This window comes from Coregonus clupeaformis, unplaced genomic scaffold (genome assembly GCF_020615455.1).
Source record: "Coregonus clupeaformis isolate EN_2021a unplaced genomic scaffold, ASM2061545v1 scaf0020, whole genome shotgun sequence".
In the NCBI taxonomy this organism is placed as follows: Eukaryota; Metazoa; Chordata; class Actinopteri; order Salmoniformes; family Salmonidae; genus Coregonus; species Coregonus clupeaformis.
Genome location: NW_025533475.1, coordinates 1333939 through 1353734, shown reverse-complemented (window position 1 = coordinate 1353734; position 19796 = coordinate 1333939). Strand labels below are relative to the sequence as shown.

General features: G+C 42.8%; 1 protein-coding gene across 1 annotated transcript in view; it reads left to right on the top strand.

Annotated features, from left to right (window-relative positions):
* Nucleotides 1-736: 736 nt before the first annotated feature.
* The window catches only part of LOC121581895 (growth hormone receptor-like), an 85919-nt gene continuing 66859 nt past the window's right edge, over nucleotides 737-19796 (top strand). The window contains exon 1 of the mRNA XM_041897288.2: nucleotides 737-1068. The gene's annotated coding sequence lies outside the window, so the exon portion shown is untranslated. The remainder of the gene's footprint in view (nucleotides 1069-19796) is intronic.

The following is a 19796-nucleotide window of genomic DNA, read 5'->3' as shown; positions in this document are numbered from 1 at the left end:
GTTAGACTTAGGCAAATTGGAGATTGATTCATGGTTTAGACTCAGAAGTAAGAAATGAAAACTGCCCAGTTAATAAAAATGTCCCACACACTATAGCAAATAAAAGTAATCTAAAAGTGGCAATCTGCAGTTCAACCAACATCAAAGCGGTTACCCCACCACTGTTTTGGTAAACAGCTGAGGGATGTGGCTGGAGAAATGTAACCAATCTCAAATTCATAGACAGAGCTTTAAAATGATCGTTTTAACCATGTTTTGAGGCTGTACAGTGTTTGTTTTTTACTATTACATTGTTTCCAAACAATGGAGTAAAACAAGCTTATTGCCACTTTAATCATGACAGACAGCCTTCATCTGTTAATTGCGAATAATCAGATAGAAGCAAATAGAGGCTTGCACTAAAAAGTTACAATTTTTTTTATCTCGACTTCCACAGCAGCTTGAATTGAGTCTGATGACCAGATAGACCTTAGGATGCATTTGAAAGGCTAAAGTTAAATTCATACGTATTAACATAACATAAACACATTTACAAAACAACCTGCTTGTTAATCACTTCCATATACTAGCTGTAGAAATGCAGACGATTTCCAACCCACTGGGCACACACTGGTTGAATCAACGTTGTTTCCACGTCATTTCAATGAAATTAAGTTCAACCAACGTGGAATAGACGTTAAATATTTGCCTGACGGGGGCGCTTATTTATGTGCTTGACTGTTGCAAGAGCCCGGAGCAGTGAAAGGGACACTGTCCCTTTCCGAATCACTCTGTCGAACTTGATCCTAGACGAAATAATCTAGCGATAGGGACGGGTGAAGTTGGTCAAATAGAGGAATCAATCAAAATAATCGCTGTTAGTAGTGCTTACTCATAGCTTGAAGTATGGTAAAGTGAACATTGGTATATTCTTGGATTTTGTTATTTTTACATCGACCGTTGAGGGGGTAGGCTACTTCGTGGAGTTAAAAGGCGGACCACTTGTGTTTGTCCTGGTTCTGTCAGATGAACAAGTCGTAAGAAGTCGACACCACTCGCGCATCTTTCCAGCTGACAACTTTGTGTGAGGTAAGTGTGTTTATAGAATACAATTATTCATTCAATTGTCTTCCTATTATACAAATGTATTTGATTTAATTTGATGTTTTCTCAATGCTTTTTGGGGATGCATCTCGCAGACTGGGACTAGCAAAAAGTTTTGATAAATCGCTATTCAACATCATCACCCATCGTGTTGCTACATTTGTTGTGGCAATTCTATTATATTATGGTTCAATATTAGCCTATTGATAAAAGTTGTTTATTTCTTTTTGCGGAAACCCTCAAGGAAACTAATTATTTTATTGTTTTGAATGATCTGCTATCCGAAGCGATTTATGATTTGGTGGACATTTGTGCGATGTTAACATTTGGTCGTTTTCTTCGTGGCAGATGTCTGCTGATTGAGGTGGTTGAGGGGTTTCGGTTTCCAAAGGAATTCAGTAGTTTTAAGAAGGTCACACCTCTGGAATTCCCTTTTCAAACCCGATTTAGTCCATCATTATATCGCTGGACCATGCATGCTTGAATAGTTAAAGATTCTCTGAACAGACGTCAAAGCTTCATACCTCCATTTGTTCCCTACTGATTTCGCAGGTCTCCGACTCTTGTTGACTGTGTGAATGAATAATAGCCCTAGGGTAAACCTGCAATGACCCAAAACTCCAGTGTGAAGTATGGCACTGAGCTATAACTGCATTACAATTCAAAATACATGGAGTGACCTATTGCATGGAATGCATACACAATGCATGTCATAATTGTATTTTTAAACCCAAATTAGCCTATGTATTGGTCACGCAAAGGCTTTTTAAAATGGGAAATAGGATGATTGTGCAGGATCTTTAAAAATATGTGCTGTGTGTATGTCAACCATGCATAGGCCACTTCATGCATTTTTCTAATTTTATGGGGGGTTACATTAAACAGGCTGCAGGCTATTCAATGGCTGTTATGAACGAATACAATATTCCCTGGTCTTTATTTATAAACCTTTAGGTGCAAAAACCCACTTTGTTGTGGGCGGAACTACCACAGGAAAGTGATCAATGGTCTATTGTCTGATCTAGGGCTGACCACATTTAGCCGACTGGTCGATTGTTTGGTTGATAGGCTTTTGGTCCACCAACCTTTTTTAGTCAAGCAGTGGCAAATATATCGAAAAAATATTATGGCACATGAGACACCTGTCTGATTCACACCTGTCTGAGTGGACTAATCCATTGTGAGGCCGCAGGGATGGCTCACCAGTAGTACATTTACCATTAATTACCATAACTTCTTATCTACAATGTTTATTTGGTTACGGTAATTTCTGCTAATGCATTCAATATATTATTATTACAGTCTTTTACAGTTCTCATTCTAGGAGTGGACACGTTGTTTGCAGAGCGCACAACCTGGGCTTCACTTGTGAGACAAAAGTTTTGGTTTGTTTCATTCCATTTACGAGTTGTCAATTTATGAATTGTCTTTTGTTTGGAGTGCTCCTGTCAATCTTGAGTAAGGACACGCACCTGATTACACATATAGAAGTAGGACTAGTCTACCTGGCGTGTGTGTAAATGGAGGCCTATAAATGTCCCCATTTGGGGATCTGATACTATTTCTAATTGTCTTAATTCACCATCACTGTGGAGCTTCTGAAAGTAATTTTTTCTTCACCTCAAACAGCAAGTAAACAAACTCCTCAACTTAATCTTTCCAGCTCTCTCCCTTTCGATGATCACTCAGCATGAAACGGGAAAAATTTTTAATGCTCTGATCCGGTGGAAACATGATAAAATAGGCCTACCAGATTACTTATTTGTCATAAAATAGGCCTACCTGATTACTTCTTATCCCTTGCGGAAATAGCCTACCGCAGTGTCTGTCTGGAGCTCACTGGTGAAGGAAACTCTGAGAGCCCAGAATATTGTATATAATGTTGCAAGTTTGCTAGCACAAGCTTCATGCAGGACCAGGTTAATACAATAGTTGATACAATGTTTCAAGTTCCTTGCAGACAGGCCATGCGTAGTCAATGTAATTTATAGGATATTTATTTTTATCAGGATATTTTCTACCTGCGGGCTGCAACATTTTTATTTGTTGGCTTTATGTAGGCAATTTTTACATATTGGCAATGGCAATAGAAGTTACTTTTAGATTTGTGTCATTTTCATTTAGATACAATTTTGGTTAACCACATGACATTGATTTTAAGCTATGAAGACTTTATTATAAAATAAATTAAACTGCTCCACGAAAATGTGCAAATGAAAACCATAACTGGCACGCAGATCAGTAGAAATGGTATGATGACTTGGCATTCCAAATTGAAAAGGTTGCCGACCGATTGTGTAGCCTATTACCGTCAACTTCCGGAGCCTAATAGCAGAATCTGCGAAGGCCGGCAGTGGGAGGAGGAGGGTCGGGAAAAGGGTTTTTTCTTCTTGTTAGGCTATATTGATCTCTGGCGCCCTCTTTAGTAATTTGTGTGTCAAATATCGCAGCTCTTAAAGCGTCAAACAAGCTCAGTAGCATACATATAGTTGATTTTATTCAAACATAGGGTGTGTCTATATATGGACAAATACAAGTTTTAAAATGTCGACCAATCGATTGGTCGAAAGAACAGACAACTTTTGGTCGACTAAGTTTTTTTTTTGTCTGGGACAGCCCAAGTCTGATCTATTCCTAATGGTTGGGAATGGAATGGTGATGTAACATCATGTCCCAATCCTCCTGATTCCTGTCTTGTTGGGCAGATGACCCTAGGATGGCAGTACATTTATTCTAAGTTGTTTTAATAGGATGATTTTAATGACTTTCTCTATTCTGATTGTTTTATACTCAACCAAATTGGGACAAAACTGACAGTTAAGTCGTCCAATTTGTAGAACTAAAAAAACAAAAACAAAATGGATACCCATTAATTTTCAATGGAGGGAAGTGAAGTAGGCAGTTGGGTGAGGGTCATGGCTAGAAGGGATTTAGCTTTTGTCAAATTAACGTCAAAAGTGTTTTTTGCATTTTAGCTAACCCTAACCCTTTTCCTAACCTTAACCTAATTCTCCTAACCTGCTGCGTAAGTTCTCCTAACCTGCTACAAAAAGTCAAATCTGACATTGATTTGACAAAAGCTGAATCCATTCTAGCCATGACCAGCGTGAAGAGGGCGGGACCAAAATTGGGGAATGCTGAACTTTATGCAAATACTCCGCTATATCGCGACACTATTGACCAATCGAAGCTCACTATAGCTTCAAGCCCCTACTGGATTGGCTGTTGATACCTAGCACTACTTAGCCTGCTTGCAAGTTTGCTAGCACCCACATTAAGTCGAAGCTAGAGTGGCTATCCAAATGAACGTGTTATGTGGAAGTTATGTGAAGTAGTCCAATTTATTTTCATTTATTTAGCACTGTATCAACATTTTGTTATATACTGTGTGTATGTTTGTGCGTACATCGTTACATTATTCCCCATGCTGATTAAAGGTCCGAAAATTTACATGACCAAGAAAAGTGAGACCAGACCACTGGCTGAGAGATACTGTACATCAGATATTTTAAATGAGTTTTTTGGTGAGCCGAAAATAGAGCTACTTCCATTGTCGCTCAATTATTCTATCGAGTGTAGGTCTAGTACATGGTGATTCATTATTCTGAATCAGGTACAGGGTCAGCAGAGATGATCTGAATAGAATATAGCTTTACAGACATTATACTTTGTTTCCCCCTGTATATTATACTTCATCAACATGTCTGTGCTCAGTGCAGCAGGCAGTGATAGGGACCCTTTAGAAATAAGTATAGTGAATAGCATTGGACTTCAGAGGCCACCTCTGTAATGCAGGCTGATTGGCATACTGTATGTGATGTACCGTCGAGGACTTTTCAAAAGACCAGTTCCATCAGCTTTAGTCGTGGTGTTCCTCCGCCTACATGGACCTTTAAATCTACCTTCTACAAGTCCAGCTCTGTAAAAACCCTTAAATACACACATATCACACACACACACACACAAACGCACACAGACACACATGCGCAGACACACCCACCCACACACACATACACACACACACACACACACACACACACACACACACACACACACACACACACACACACACACACACACTCCCATCTGAGGCTGCAGTGATGGGCTTGTCACTCCCAGTGTTGTGTGGGAACAGCAGTGAGAATTGAGAGGAGAGGATAGTGGGCCTCAGAATACAGAGTGGGTTGAAAAGGGCTTTTCATTTATTATAAACCAGGGGTGTCAAACATGCGAGGTGGTCCAATCCGGTCCGTGTGTGGTTTGAGTGATTTTATTTTTAATTTTTAATTTTTTGTAATACCATTTTTGGGGTGGGGGGGATAGACAAATTCAATATATTTCAAAATGACTAAAACCTAATTGAAACTGTGTATAAATTATAATAAATTATAATACATTCACAGCTTCTTGACCATGTCCAACTTGCTAATAATCAATAAAAATGGAAGCTAGACAGTCAGGAAGCATCGAAAATTCCCCAAACAATGGATAGATGACAATATTTTACACATTTTGACCGTGAGGAAATATAACCAATATTCAGTGCAGCCCTCCGGACCTTGTTGAAGACCGAATGCGCCCCCCCTGGCAAAATGAGTTTGACACTGTTATAAACACTTGAAATGTGGATTGGTTAGATCTCTAACCAAACAACGCCATTTAGAGAGGTTTGAAGAGTGGTGGGTGTTACTTTAAATATATAGCGCTCATGTCCGATTTGATTGTATTGTATTACACACAGCACACATTACAGATATATTACGCATAGGGCCCTCAAAAGACTGGAACCGGCCCTGTCTTACTTTCACACAAATGAGTTAGGCCTAGCCTACTATATTATGTAAAATCCACACCTTTTTTCAGTAATCTGCTGCCTTGGCTAGGGTTTCTAGAACACAATGCGAAGAGCCGTGAGACGTCATAAAGATGTGTTTCAGGTGAAAGTATGAACATAGCAGCTTTTCACACACAAAACCAAGGACGGAATTCTACACAGCAGACATTTTCCATGCAGGGCTCAATTAACAGATGTGCAGAGATTCAGTATGAAATTGATTACTCTCTATTTCTCACTCTCATACGCAGTATGGGTATACGAAAACTGAAAACATACACAAGCACCATATTCTACCAGTTGCTCTCTGTCACACTCACACATACTCAGAAAAGAAAATACATCAATTTATTTAAACACACACACACACATAACCTTGTGGGGACATACAATTCAGTCCCACTCAGAATCCTATTTTCCTTAACCCCTAACCCGTACCCTAACCCGTACCCTTACCCTAACCCTAACCCTAACCCTAACCCTAACCCAAAAACCTAACCTTAACCCTAAACCTAACCCTAGCTCCTAACCCTAACCCTAAAACTAACACTAGTTCTTAACACTAACCCTAACACTAATTCTAACCTTACCCTAAACCCCCTAGAAATAGTGTTTGACCTTGTGGGGACCAACAAAATGTCCCCAGTTGGTCAGATTTTTGTTCGTTTACTATTCTTGTGGTGACTTCTGATCCCCACAAGTATAGTTAAACACGTCCACACACACACACACACACACACACACACACACACACACACACACACACACACACACACACACACTTGCCTTCCCATAGCAGGGCTTGCAGATGTGTGTACTGATCTCCTTCCAGACTCACTGTGCTGACTGGGAGTTTTCCAATCCTCTTATGAAATAAGAGCAGGAGACATGAGCACCATCCAAAGAGCAGGCCTGCATGCTTTTACACACACACGCACACACATGCACACACATACACACACACACACACACAGCACTTCCCACTCAGGTCTTGCCTACTGGCACAAAAGAGAGACTGGTATATAATCCAAGCGCCGCCCTCTGATTTGAAAGTTCATATATTTTTATACAACACTGCAAAACAGGAGGACACCCTGTAGTCTAATTATCCCTGCCCTGGTCTGAAGTAGGGATGTGACAAATGGACAATTTTGCTTAACGTTTAAACTGTCTGTTTTTAAAAATCAGTTTTCTGTTAAAACAATAAGGAAAAATCATAAAATTCCACGTCAGTTCACAATGCAGAATAATGGTGCTATTACGTATGTATGACCGCTAGAGACGGGCAATGAAGTTCTATCTACCGCGACCCTTTACAGACATAGAACGCAGCTTCAGTAACATTTGATAGCGACAATTGATAAGTTTTCAGACAATTAGAAGCATCTGTACCTTTTCAGATATTAGAATTCTGCTCCGGTATAGACTGTTCTTTATAGAGGGCTTGCAGTTGCGTCACAAAATACCTAGCAACCGCAACAGGCACCATGTTGGAAGCCCAAAGTCAGTCTGTTGGAAGTCCTCAAATCGTCCACATGGCTGGCTGCCTTTTGCTACCATCGGAAACTTTGGGAAGATTGCCCATTATTTCATTTTTCTAAGGACCCAGAAAACGGAGGCAGTGGGAGAACCTACTCAAGTAAGTAAATATATTTTGAAAATGATCCATGTATTATTAGCTAGCTAGCTTGCTACAGAAACTTAGTGTGCAGGCTTACTCAAATGAGCTGCTAACGTAATGTTTGCTAGTTGGCTAACTTTATATACTGTAGCTAGCTAAGTTAATTAAATATCACCAGCTTGCCAACTTCATACTGTATTAGCTAGTTTGCTACCTATCTTGATGTGTTTATCGTTGTACTGTAACTCTAAATTCATTTGTAGCTTGGTAGCTAGTTAACAGCCATGGAAGAGGGTGAAAGGATTAGCTAGCAGTTCCAGCTGTCAGAGAAAGGAGAGTAGGCTACTCTGGATAGGGCATGTACATTACCTTTGTGGGAGGACATTATGAAACTATTCTCCAGTTCCAGTCCCTAGCGAGAAAAACTGAGGACAGAGAGATACTGTATAGCAACATAATATTCAGTGCTGTCTAATTTGAGTATAATGAAGCCTGTTTCTTTGTGATGTTTTCTGTGCTCAGATACAGAGAGCCGTAAAACCCTGTCTGCAGATGAAGAGGTCCCAATCAATGTCCCAATCAATGTCCCAAGAGAATAAGGGTACATCCTTGTATACCATGGGTTATGTGTACCTATGTTAGCACATTTTGTGAACAAAAATACAGTTTAAAAGTCACACACAATGTATAAACCAATTACAACTGGAGCAGGCCAACCCTGCTGTGTGTGCAGGCTTCTGTTCCAGCCCAGCACTAACACACCTGATTCAATGTATCAAACCTAATGAGTTAATAATCAATTGTGCTTTTGCTGGGCTGGAATAGAAGTCTGCCCCCCCGTAGATCAGGGATCAGTGGAGCGAGGTTGGCCACCTCTGGTATTGACTTTTTTTTGTTCACCTGAAATTATGCTTTAGTAATATTAGCCTACTTGTTACTAAGATGTCTAACCTTTACTTATGAGTTAGCTTACTTGTACACTTTGAATGTTGATTCTTTGAAGTTAAGTGTTTAAACTTGTTTTAATTGTTAACTGAACTATTATTCAAGATTAACTAGTGTCAATGTTGATTAATCACAGATCACAATCCTGCAATAAGGAGGGGAAGGGAATCTCTCTAATTTGTCTGTTTCTGTGGAGTATTCTCAAATGAACATGATCTTTTTGTTCAGTCATAAGCTCTCCAATTAGTTGTATTTGATTGTCACAATTTTTTCAGGATATCAGCCATTTTGCAGCTGATAATGGCATGCAATGCCAATGTAGCCATAGGCCGACAGTAGTGGTTCCCAGCTCCAGTCCTCCAGTACCCCCTACAGAACACATTTTTGTTGTAGCCCCAGACAAACTCCCCTGATTCAACTCATTGAGGGCTTGATGATTAGTTGACAAGTTGAATCAGGTGTGTTTGTCCGGGGCTACAATAAACTGTTCTGTTGGCGGTACTCTAGGACCGGAGTTGGGAACCACTGGCCTACAGTATGATGGCATTAGCCTTATGGGCATTTGCAATGCACCCCTGGACATTGTGCATCTGAAGCAGAGAATAGCTTAACTCACACATTGTTTACATATTGTCCAGCTATATGTTCTCAATTTAAAAACGATACCAGTAGACAATATGAGACTAATCATTATACTGGATTTTGTACATGCCATGTGCTGACATGAAATTGTTTAGTGCAAATACAACCCTTATAATCTAGGTGGTGAAATGTATGGAAACAGGAGAAGATGGGATCCTTAGCTTAAAACATACACACAACTACTACCACCAAGTTCAATGCCAGATACTTTTTTCCCCAGATGGTCTGAGTGGCACTTGGAGGTGCTACTGTGATAATGAAAATGGTTTGCCTAAGACTACCACAACAATTACATTGTCTATGCTAAATGGAATTAAATTGTCAAAGAAATAAAATAGTTTGGCTATAACAAATACTTTTTATTCAATGGGGCTAGGCAAAGCAGAGATTACAAAATACTTGTCATTTCATCAAAACAACAATATAGCCTATTATTAAAGTACAGTATGTTTACAATATCAACAATAGTCTTTTACAGGTTCCAAATTACGGTTTAAGTGGGCACTTTTGTCATGACGACAAGGTGAAGGTGCTCTCTACTTAAATGGCACAACAGAATCATTCAGATAGTCCAAAGCACAGCATATGGCAACCGTCTTGTATAACTGAGGGATGTCTCCTTTCATATATGGAAAAGGACAAAGTAGAAACTGATGCTGCTGCAGCATTGCTAATTTTCACAGTGGGAATCCAGTCGACATGGGTGTCTTGATAGAGGTCAGCTGGTGAACCTACAGTAGTACATAAACAAATGAAAAGCACTGCTGATGTTAGAATATCACTTTTTCAGGTCACCTATACCATCCGGGCTCTTAAGTGTTGTGTTTGGCTGTATTTAATTCATTCAGGTGTTTTAGTGTCATATAACGATTAAATCTATTGTTGGGCTGGAACAACCAATAGTCAACACAGCAGGTAGTCCTATCCCATTGAGGCCTTTGTCCTATGTACATACATTTTCCATCCTCTAATGAATAAAGTTCTCAATAAATTATCATTGGGTTATTATATGAATACATGATAACCACTGGAGTTTCTTGGACAATAATGTCATCCAGGATATATGGACGTCATATCGTACAACTTGCGTCTCCCCTTTTCATGGTCATGGAAGGGGATCCAGCTTTTGTCAAATAAACTTAATATTTGACATTTCGTAGCAGATTAGGATAATTTACACAGCAGATTACAAGAATTAGGTTAAAGTTAGGTATAGGGTTAGGGTTAGCTAAAATGCAAAAAAATATATTTGGATGTTAATTTGACAAAAGCTGGATTCCTTTTTAGCTAGGACAATTTTTCGGCCTAGATTACATGGTTACATTCAAGACAAGGTCATTTTTATTGAACAATCATGGTGAAAAATTGCTTCCCCAAAACGTGAAAATCACGAGACACATGCTAAGACTACAAGCTATCTAGCTAGCTAATTTTGGCTAACTTACTGTAGTGTTACATTTTCATTACATTTTCGTCATTTAGCAGACGCTCTTATCCAGAGCGACTTACAAATTGTTGTTAACACTTGGTTAGCATAACAGCTAAATTAAGCTTGGGTTCAGGTTTTGACGGGCAAAAAGGTTTCTTCGCTTTTTGGACAGTTCTTGAGTCATTGGTATCACCAATGGTGTTTCATGATTGCGGGGAATCTGTAAACGTGTTTTTCCTGTTGTCTTTCCTGCCTTGTTAGAGCAGCCAAATACTCCACAGAAAATGACTGCGGTGATTAATCAACTAGTTTTAGGCACTGCTATCATGCAGTTTGGGGTAGCCACTTGGCTGTTGTTAACGGAATAATTAATGCGGTGGTCTTCCAACATGGCCGCCAGGAGGCGCCGTATGTCAACTGCAACCCTGTATTGTTTCCCTGACAACAATAAACATTGCTGATAGATGTGCAGCTGTGTTGCTTTTTATGCAATTGCAACGCAACATGCAACAATTTCAAAGATTTTACTGAGTTACAGTTCAGATAAGGAAATCAGTCAGTTGAAATAAATTCTAATCTATGGATTTCACATGACTGGTCAGGGGCGCAGCCATGGTTGGGCCATGGTCCTGGGCTGGTGTGGTTACACGTGTTCTGCGGTTGTGAGGCCAGTTGGACATACTGCCAAATTCTCTAAATTGACTATGGTAGAGAAATGAACATTGAATTATCTGGCAACAGCTCTGGTGGCCATTCCTGCAGTCATCATGACAATTGTACGCTCCCTCAAAACTTGAGACATCTGTGACATTGTATTTTGTGACAAAACTGCACATTTTAGAGTGGCCTTTTATTGTCCCCAGCACAAGGTGCACCTGTGTAATGATCATGCTGTTTAATCAGCTTCTTGATATGCCACACCTGTCAGGTGGATGGATTTCCTTGACAAAGGCTAAAATGCTCACTAACAGGGATGTAAACAAATTTGTGCACAACATTTGAGAGAAATAAGCTTTTTGTGCATATGGAACATTTCTGGGATCTTTTATTTCAGCTCATGAAACATGGTTCCAACACTTTACATGTTGCATTTATATTTTTGTTCAGTGTAAATGTCTTGGTAATTCACGGTATTTAACAAACTTTAAAGTAGTTTTTTAGGAGAAGGTGGTCTGCACAGGTAGGCAGGCTGCACGCAGCAGCTCGAGATTATTTGATTGACAGTTCTGGTCGCCTAGTGATGGAAGTTAGGCCCGCTTCAGAAGCGGCATTCCTTTACAGGCATTCCTTTACAGGCATTCCTTTACAGGCATTACTTTACAGACAAGTAAAATGCCCGTTCATATCTCCAGAGAAGGTTTTGTGTTGGCATTTTTAAAAAGTCTGAAAAGGGTAATCGATACAAGCTACCAGTAGCCTATTGTAATTTAGTATTGATACAAAAAAAGAAAAACACTCACTCAGCAATAAAGAGTAAGAACCCTGTGCTTGCAAGACTGGCCCGAAGATAGCTCTGTATCCCAGCGACATCAGTGCCATGAATAGGCTAGGATATTCTACAAACAACAGACCGAAGACTGAACACACACTTACATCATTAGCAAAGAGAAAGAGCAGGCAGGCCAGCGCGAGGGAGAGAGAGGAGGGGCAGGCAGGCCAGCGCGAGGGAGAGAGAGAGAGAGAGAGAGAGGGGCAGGCAGGCAGGCCAGCGCAGGCAGGCCAGCGCGAGGGAGAGAGAGGAGGGGCAGGCAGGCCAGCGCGAGGGAGAGAGAGGAGGGGCAGGCAGGCCAGCGCGAAGGAGAGAGAGGAGGGGCAGGCAGGACAGTGCGAGGGATGGCCTTCTATGCCATCAAACGGAATTAGGATTAGGATCTGGCTAAAAAAATGTGTATCCTCTGTGTACAATGTAAAACACCAAATAATGCATGCAGAGCAGAATTAGGCCGATACCCGCTAATTATCAAAATCCAGAAAAGAGCCGTTAAATTCTACAACCACCTAAAAGGAAGCGATTCCCAAACCTTCCATAACAAAGCCATCACCTACAGTGAGATGAACCTGGAGAAGAGTCCCCTTGTAGCAGGTGATTTGGACGGAGTCAGGCGCAGGAGGTTTAAATCACAGAATAATTGTTTATTCGGCCAATACAGCGGTTCGCAGCAATGCGTAAAACATCTACAGTGCGACTTAACGGCGCACTGGGGAAAACAAAACACACGGTTGAATATCCCGGCGATAAAGTACATAATGCTCCACCGAGCTATCGACACCTCCATATGGAAACAATCACACAAAAAGACATGTGGGGCAGAGGGAATACTTATACAGGGGCTGAAGAGGGGATATGAACCAGGTGTGTGTAAAAAACAAGACAAAACTAATGGAATGATGAGAAGAGGAGCGGCAGTGGCTAGAAGGCCGGTGACGACGAACGCAGAAGCCTGCATGAACAAGGAGAGGATGCAGCTTCGGAGGAAGTCGTGACAGTACCCCCCTTGACGTGCAGCTCCAGCAGCGCGCCGACACCGGCCTCAGGGACGGCCAGGAGGATGCGGAGCAGGGCAATCCGGATGGCGACGGTGGAAATCCCGCAACAGGGAGGGATCGAGGACATCCTTCACCGGGACCCAGCACCGCTCCTCCAGACCGTACACCTCCCACTCCACAAGGTACTGAAGGCCCCCCACCCGACGCCTCGAATCCAGGATGGAACGGACGGAGTACGTCGAACGGACCTCCCGCACCTCAGACTCCTGGAGCGGACCAGCCACCACCGGCCTGAGGAGAGATACGTGAAACGAGGGGTTAATACAGTAATCAGGAGGGAGCAGCAACCTATACATAACCTCGTTAACTCTCCTCAGGATTTTGAACTGCCCCACAAACCGCAGACTCAGCTTCCGGCAGGGCAGGCGGAGGGGCAGGTTCCGGGTCGAGAGCCACACCCGATCACCCGGTACAAAGACTGGGGCCTCACTGCGGTGGCGGTCAGCGTTGGCTTTCTGGCGATGCACGGCGCGCTGGAGGTGGACGTGGGCGACGTCCACGTCTCCTCCGCACACCGAAACCAGTCGTCCACCTCAGGAGCTCCGGTCTGGCTCTGATGCCACGGTGCCAGGACCCGCTGATAGAAACACATTGAAATGGTGACAGGTTAGTGGAGGAGTGGCGGAGAGAGTTCTGGGCATATTCGGCCCATGGCAAGAACACCGACCACTCCCCCGGCCGGTCCTGGCAGTAGGACCGCAGGAACCTACCCACATCCTGATTCACCCGTTCCATCTGGCCATTAGATTCGGGGTGAAACCCAGATGTCAGGCTGACCGAGACCCCATGACATTCCATGAACGCCTTCCAGACCCTAGACGTAAACTGGGGACCCCGGTCAGACACTATGTCCTCTGGCATCCCGTAGTGCCGGAAGACATGAGTAAACAGGGCTTCTGCAGTTTACAGGGCCTTGGGAAGACTGGGCAGAGGAAGGAGGCGGCAGGCTTTAGAGAAGTGGTCCACAACGACCAGGATGGTGGTGTTACCCTGAGAGAAGGGAAGATCAGTTAGAAAATCAATGGATAAGTGGGACTATGGCTGTTGTGGAACTGGTAAGGGATGTACTGGGCGCACACCGAGCAGGAGGAGACATACACCCTCACGTCCTTAGCCAAGGTAGGCCACCAGTACTTCCCGGTCTGGCAGCGCACTGTATGGCCGATGCCTGGGTGACCAGAGGAGGGGGACGTGTGTACCCAATAGATAAGACGATCACGGACACCAGACGGCACGTACCGAAGCCCAGCAGGGCACTGAGGTGGAGATGGCTCTGTGCGTAATGCCCGCTCTATGTCCACGTCCACCGCCCACACCACCGGCGCCACAGTGCAGGAGGCCGGGTGTATGGGGCTGTTGTCAATGGGCCTCTCCTCTGTGTCGTACAGCCGTAACAGTGCATCTGCCTTCATGTTCTTTGTGCCTGGTATATAGGACAGCGTGAAATCAAACCGGGTGAAGAACAAGGCCCACCTGGCCTGGCGAGGGTTCAGCCTCCTCGCTGCCCGGATGTGCTCCAGGTTACGGTGGTCAGTCCAGACGAGGAAAGGGTGTTTCGCCCCCTCGAGCCAGTGCCTCCACGCTGTCAGGGCTCTGACAACAGCCAACAGCTCCCGATCAGCAACGTCATAGTTCTGCACCGCCGGGCTGAGCTTCTTAGAGAAGAAGGCACAGGGGCGGAGCTTGGGTGGCGTACCCGAGCGTTGGGATAGGATAGCTCCTACCCCTAACTCAGACGCGTCCACCTCCACTACGAACGGTAATGATTGATCGGGATTGGCCAGTACCGGGGCTGAGTTGAACAGAGCCCTCCGGTTACTGAAAGCCCTGTCAGCCTCAGCAGACCAGCGGAGCCGGGACGGCCCACCCTTCAACAGAGAGGTGATGGGGGCTGCGACCTTGCCAAAGCCCCGGATAAACCTCTGATTGTAATTGGCAAAGCCAATGAAGCGCTGCACCTCCTTTACCGTGGTTGGAGTCGGCCAATTACGCACGGCTGAAATGCGGTCTCCCTCCATTTCCACACCTGAGGTGGTGATGTGGTATCCGAGGAAGGAGACGGATTGTTGGAAGAACAGCCATTTTTCAGCCTTGGCAAACAGTTCATGCTCCAAGAGTCGGCCAAGCACTCTGCGAACCAGAGACACATGCTCGGCGCGCGTACGGAATACACCAAGATGTCATCGATGTAGACCACCACACCGCGACCAAGCATGTCCCGAAACACCTCGTTCACAAAGGACTGGAAGACTGATGGAGCATTCATCGACCCGTACAGCATCACCAGGTATTCATAATGCCCTGTGGTTGTGCTAAATGCTGTCTTCCATTCGTCCCCTTTCTGGACACGCACCAGGTTGTACGCACTCCTGAGATCTAATTTTGTGAAGAAGCGCGCCCCATGCATTGTTTCGATAACAGAGGAAATGAGGGGTAGAGGGTAACTATAGTGAATGGTAGTTTGATTAAGTGCACGGTAATCAATGCAAGCGCGCAGACCTCCGTCTTTCTTCTTCATGAAAGGGTTGGGTCCTCTCCTCTCCAGGCGCTGGACAGCCTGGAGAAACCGATCCATCGCTTCGCCCAAGCTGGCTAACATGTTGGAATGCTCCCGGACCTGCTCCACGACTCCATGCTGTTGGGTGTGTGATTCTGTAGCGGGTGATTTAGACGGAGTCAGGCGCAGGAGGTGTAAATCACAGAATAATGGTTTATTCGGCCAATATAGCGGTCCTTAGCAATGCGTAAAACATCTACAGTGCGACTTAACGGCGCACTGTGGAAAACAAAACACGGGTGAATATCTCGGCGATAAAGTACATAATGCTCCACCGAGCTATCTACACCTCCACATGGAAACAATCACACACAAAGACATGGGGGCAGAGGGAATACTTATACAGGGACTGATGAGGGGATATGTACCAGATGTGTGTAAAAAACAAGACAAAACAAATGGAATGATGAAAAGAGGAGCGGCAGTGGCTAGAAGGCCGGTGACGACGAACGCCGAAGCCTGCCCGAACAAGGAGAGGAGGCAGCTTCGGAGGAAGTTGCGACACCCCTAAGCAAGTTGGTCCTAGGGCTCTGTTCACAAATACAAACATATTAGAGACACATATTTCCCTCAGATTACACAGATCCACAAAGAATTCGAAAACAAACCCAATTTTGATAAACTCCCTTATCTATTGGGTGAAATACCACAGTGTGCCATCACAGTAGCAATATTTGTGACCTGTTGCCACAAGAAAAGGGCAACCAGTGAAGAACAAACACCATTGTAAATACAACCCATATTTTATTTATTTTCCCTTTTGTACTATAACTATTTGCACATAATATGACATTTGAAATGTCAATGGACCTTTTGTGAGTGTAATGTTTAATGTTAATTTTTATTGTTTATTTCAGTTTTGTTTAATATCTACTTCACTTGCTTTGGCAATGTTAACATATTTTTCCCATGCCAATAAAGCCCTTAAATTGAAATTGAATTGAAATTGAATTGAGAGGAGGGGCAGGCAGGACAGTGCGCATACACTACCAGTAAACATCTACTACTTCAAGGGTTTTTCTTTATTGTTACTATTTTCTACATTGTAGAATAATAGTGAAGACATCAAAACTATGAAATAGCACATATGGAATCATGTAGTAACCAAAAAAGTGTTAAACTAATCAAAATATATTTTATATTTGAGATTCTTCAAATAGCCAGCCTTTGCCTTGATGATAGCTTTGCACACGCTTGGCATTCTCTCAACCAGCTTCACCTGGAATGCTTTTCCAACAGTCTTGAATGAGTTCCCACATATGCTGAGCACTTGTTGGCTGCTTTTCCTTCACTCTGCGGTCTGACTCATCCCAAACCATCTCTATTTGGTTCAGGTCGGGAGATTGTGGAGGCCAGGTCATCTGATGCACACTCCATCACTCTCCTTCTTGGTCAAATAGCCCTTACAAAGTTGGGTCATTGTCCTGTTGAAAAACAAATGATAGTCCTACTAAGCCCAAACCAGATGGGATGGCGCATCGCTGCAAATGCTGTGGTAGCCATGCTGGTTAAGTGTGCCTTGAATTCTAAATAAATCACAGACAGTGTCACCAGCAAAGCACCCCCACACCATAACACCTCCTCCTCCATGCTTTACGGTGGGAAATACACATGCGGAGATCATCCGTTCACCCACACCGTGTCTCAGAAAGACAGGGCGGTTGGAACCAAAAATCTCAAATTTGGACTGGTCTAATGTCAATTGCTCGTGTTTCTTGGCCCAAGCAAGTCTCTTCTTCTTATTGGTGTCCTTTAGTAGTGGTTTCTTTGCAGCAATTCGACCATGAAGGCCTGATTCACACAGTCTCATCTGAACAGTTGATGTTGAGATGTGTCTGTTACTTGAACTCTGTGAGGCATTTATTTGGGCTGCAATTTCTGAGGTTAGAAACTCTAATGAACTTATCCTCTGCAGCAGAGATAACTCTGGGTCTTCCGTTCCTGTGGTGGTCCTCATGAGAGCCAGTTTCATCATAGCGCTTGATGGTTTTTTGACTGCACTTGAAGAAACTTTCAAAGTTCTTGAAATGTTCCGTATTGACTGACCTTCATGTCTTCAAGTAATGATAGACTGTTGTTTCTCTTTGTTTATTTGAGCTGTTCTTGCCATAACATGGACTTGGTCTTTTACCAAACAGGGCTATCTTCTGTCACAACACAACTGATTGTCTCAAACGCATTAAGAAGGAAAGAAATTCCACAAATTAACTTTTAAGAAGGCACACCTGTAAATTGAAATGCATTCCAGGTGACTACCTCATGAAGCTGGTTGAGAGAATGCCAAGAGTATGCAAAGTTGTCATTAAGGCAAAGGGTGGCTGTTTGAAGAATCTAAAATCTAAAATATATTTTGATTTGTTTAACACTTTTTTGGTTACTACATGATTCCATATGTGTTATTTCATAGTTTTGATGTTTTCACTATTATTCTACAATGTAGAAAAAAGTAAAAAATAAATGTAAACCCTTTAATGAGTAGGTGATCTAAATCTTTTGACCGGAAGAATATGTCTTGGTAATCTGCATCTTGCAATGTCTTGTTTTGCATCGCAAATTCACCAAAGTAGCCTAAAGTTCACCTCTTCCTCTCTGGTTTTATTTAAATTACACAACTTTCCCCAGGCCTTTATAGCCTATCGTCTAGAAAATAATATGTTTTGTGATAACTGCCCTGTGATTTGTATTATGTCGGAAAAAAACAAAAACAAAAAAACAGTTTTTCGGTTAGGGATTTTTTTTTATGTTAAGGATCCCAACTTCGTTTAAACATGTAACTTTTAAACGTTCACACCCCTAGACTGAAGAGAACATTCCTGCCATTTTGGTTCACACACACACACCAATGTGTTCTCTCCATTGCCACATCTGTAGGACATGCACACTCATGTTGTAGGCAGTGTGGTGTTTGCTCAAGTTTTTGTTATCTTACTGAAGAAAAAAAAAATCTATTTGCAAACTTTTGCAATTGGTGGGGGCAATAGCGAACCTTGAACTTTGCATCTTGGTCCAAAAGCTTCTAGATTGACTGTCATATAATTTTAGCCGCATCACAATCCAAAAAGGCTTCCAGTCTAGCTTGTAGCTTCACAGAGGTAGATAATTCTTGTCTCATGTTTTCTTTGCCTGAACGCAGTGCACAGACAATGTTAGCGCCAAGGCCCAATACAGTCAATTTTACAACATACTTGAGCAACTGAAAAACCCATTGAGCTGCCCGCAGGAAGTAATACAGTGAGGATGAGATAAATGCAGACCCAAAGGGAAGGTTTATTGTAGTCTCAGTAGCACCATATTTGAGCCATTTTGAAATTCTCCATACACTGCCATTGATTACACAATTCCACAGCTTTCAGAGCGAGATTGAGCGATACTGTATCCTGTCTACATGTCCTGCTCCACAGCACAGTACCATCTATTAGTGTAGATTCACCCTGGCTGGCTGGCACGGTGTGTGTGTTCTCCTTGGCACTGGACTGGTAGATAGCTATAGGTGGTGGAGGGAAAAAATGAGAGCGAGAGAGAGGGCCAGAGTGAAACTACTAGTGTGTTAATAATGTATAGCCAAATTACAGTGTAACAAGCTTGTAGGTACATGCAGTAATCATTTCCTCTCTCCTCTATCGCTCTTTTTTTTTCTCTCTCTCTCTCTCTCCTCTATCGCTCTTTTTCTCCTCTCTCTCTCTCTCTCTCTCTCTCTCTCTCTCTCTCTGTCTCTCTCTCTCTCTCTCTCTCTCTCGTCTCTCTCTCTCTCTGTCTCTCTCTCTCTCTCTCTCTCTCTCTCTCTCTCTCTCTCTCTCTCTCTCTCTCCCTCTGTCTCTCTCTCTCTCTCTCTCTGTCTCTCTCTCTCTCTCTCTCTCTGTCTCTCTCTCTCTCTCTCTCTCTCTGTCTCTCTCTCTCTCTCTCTCTGTCTCTCTCTCTCTCAATTCAATTTCAATTTCAATTTAAGGGCTTTATTGGCATGGGAAACGTGTGTTAACATTGCCAAAGCAAGTGAAGTAGATAGTAAACAAAAGTGAAATAAACAATAAATATTAACAGTAAACATTACACTCAGAAGTTTCAAAAGAATAAAGACATTTCAAATGTCATATTATGTATATATACAGTGTTGTAACAATGTGCAAATAGTTAAAGTACA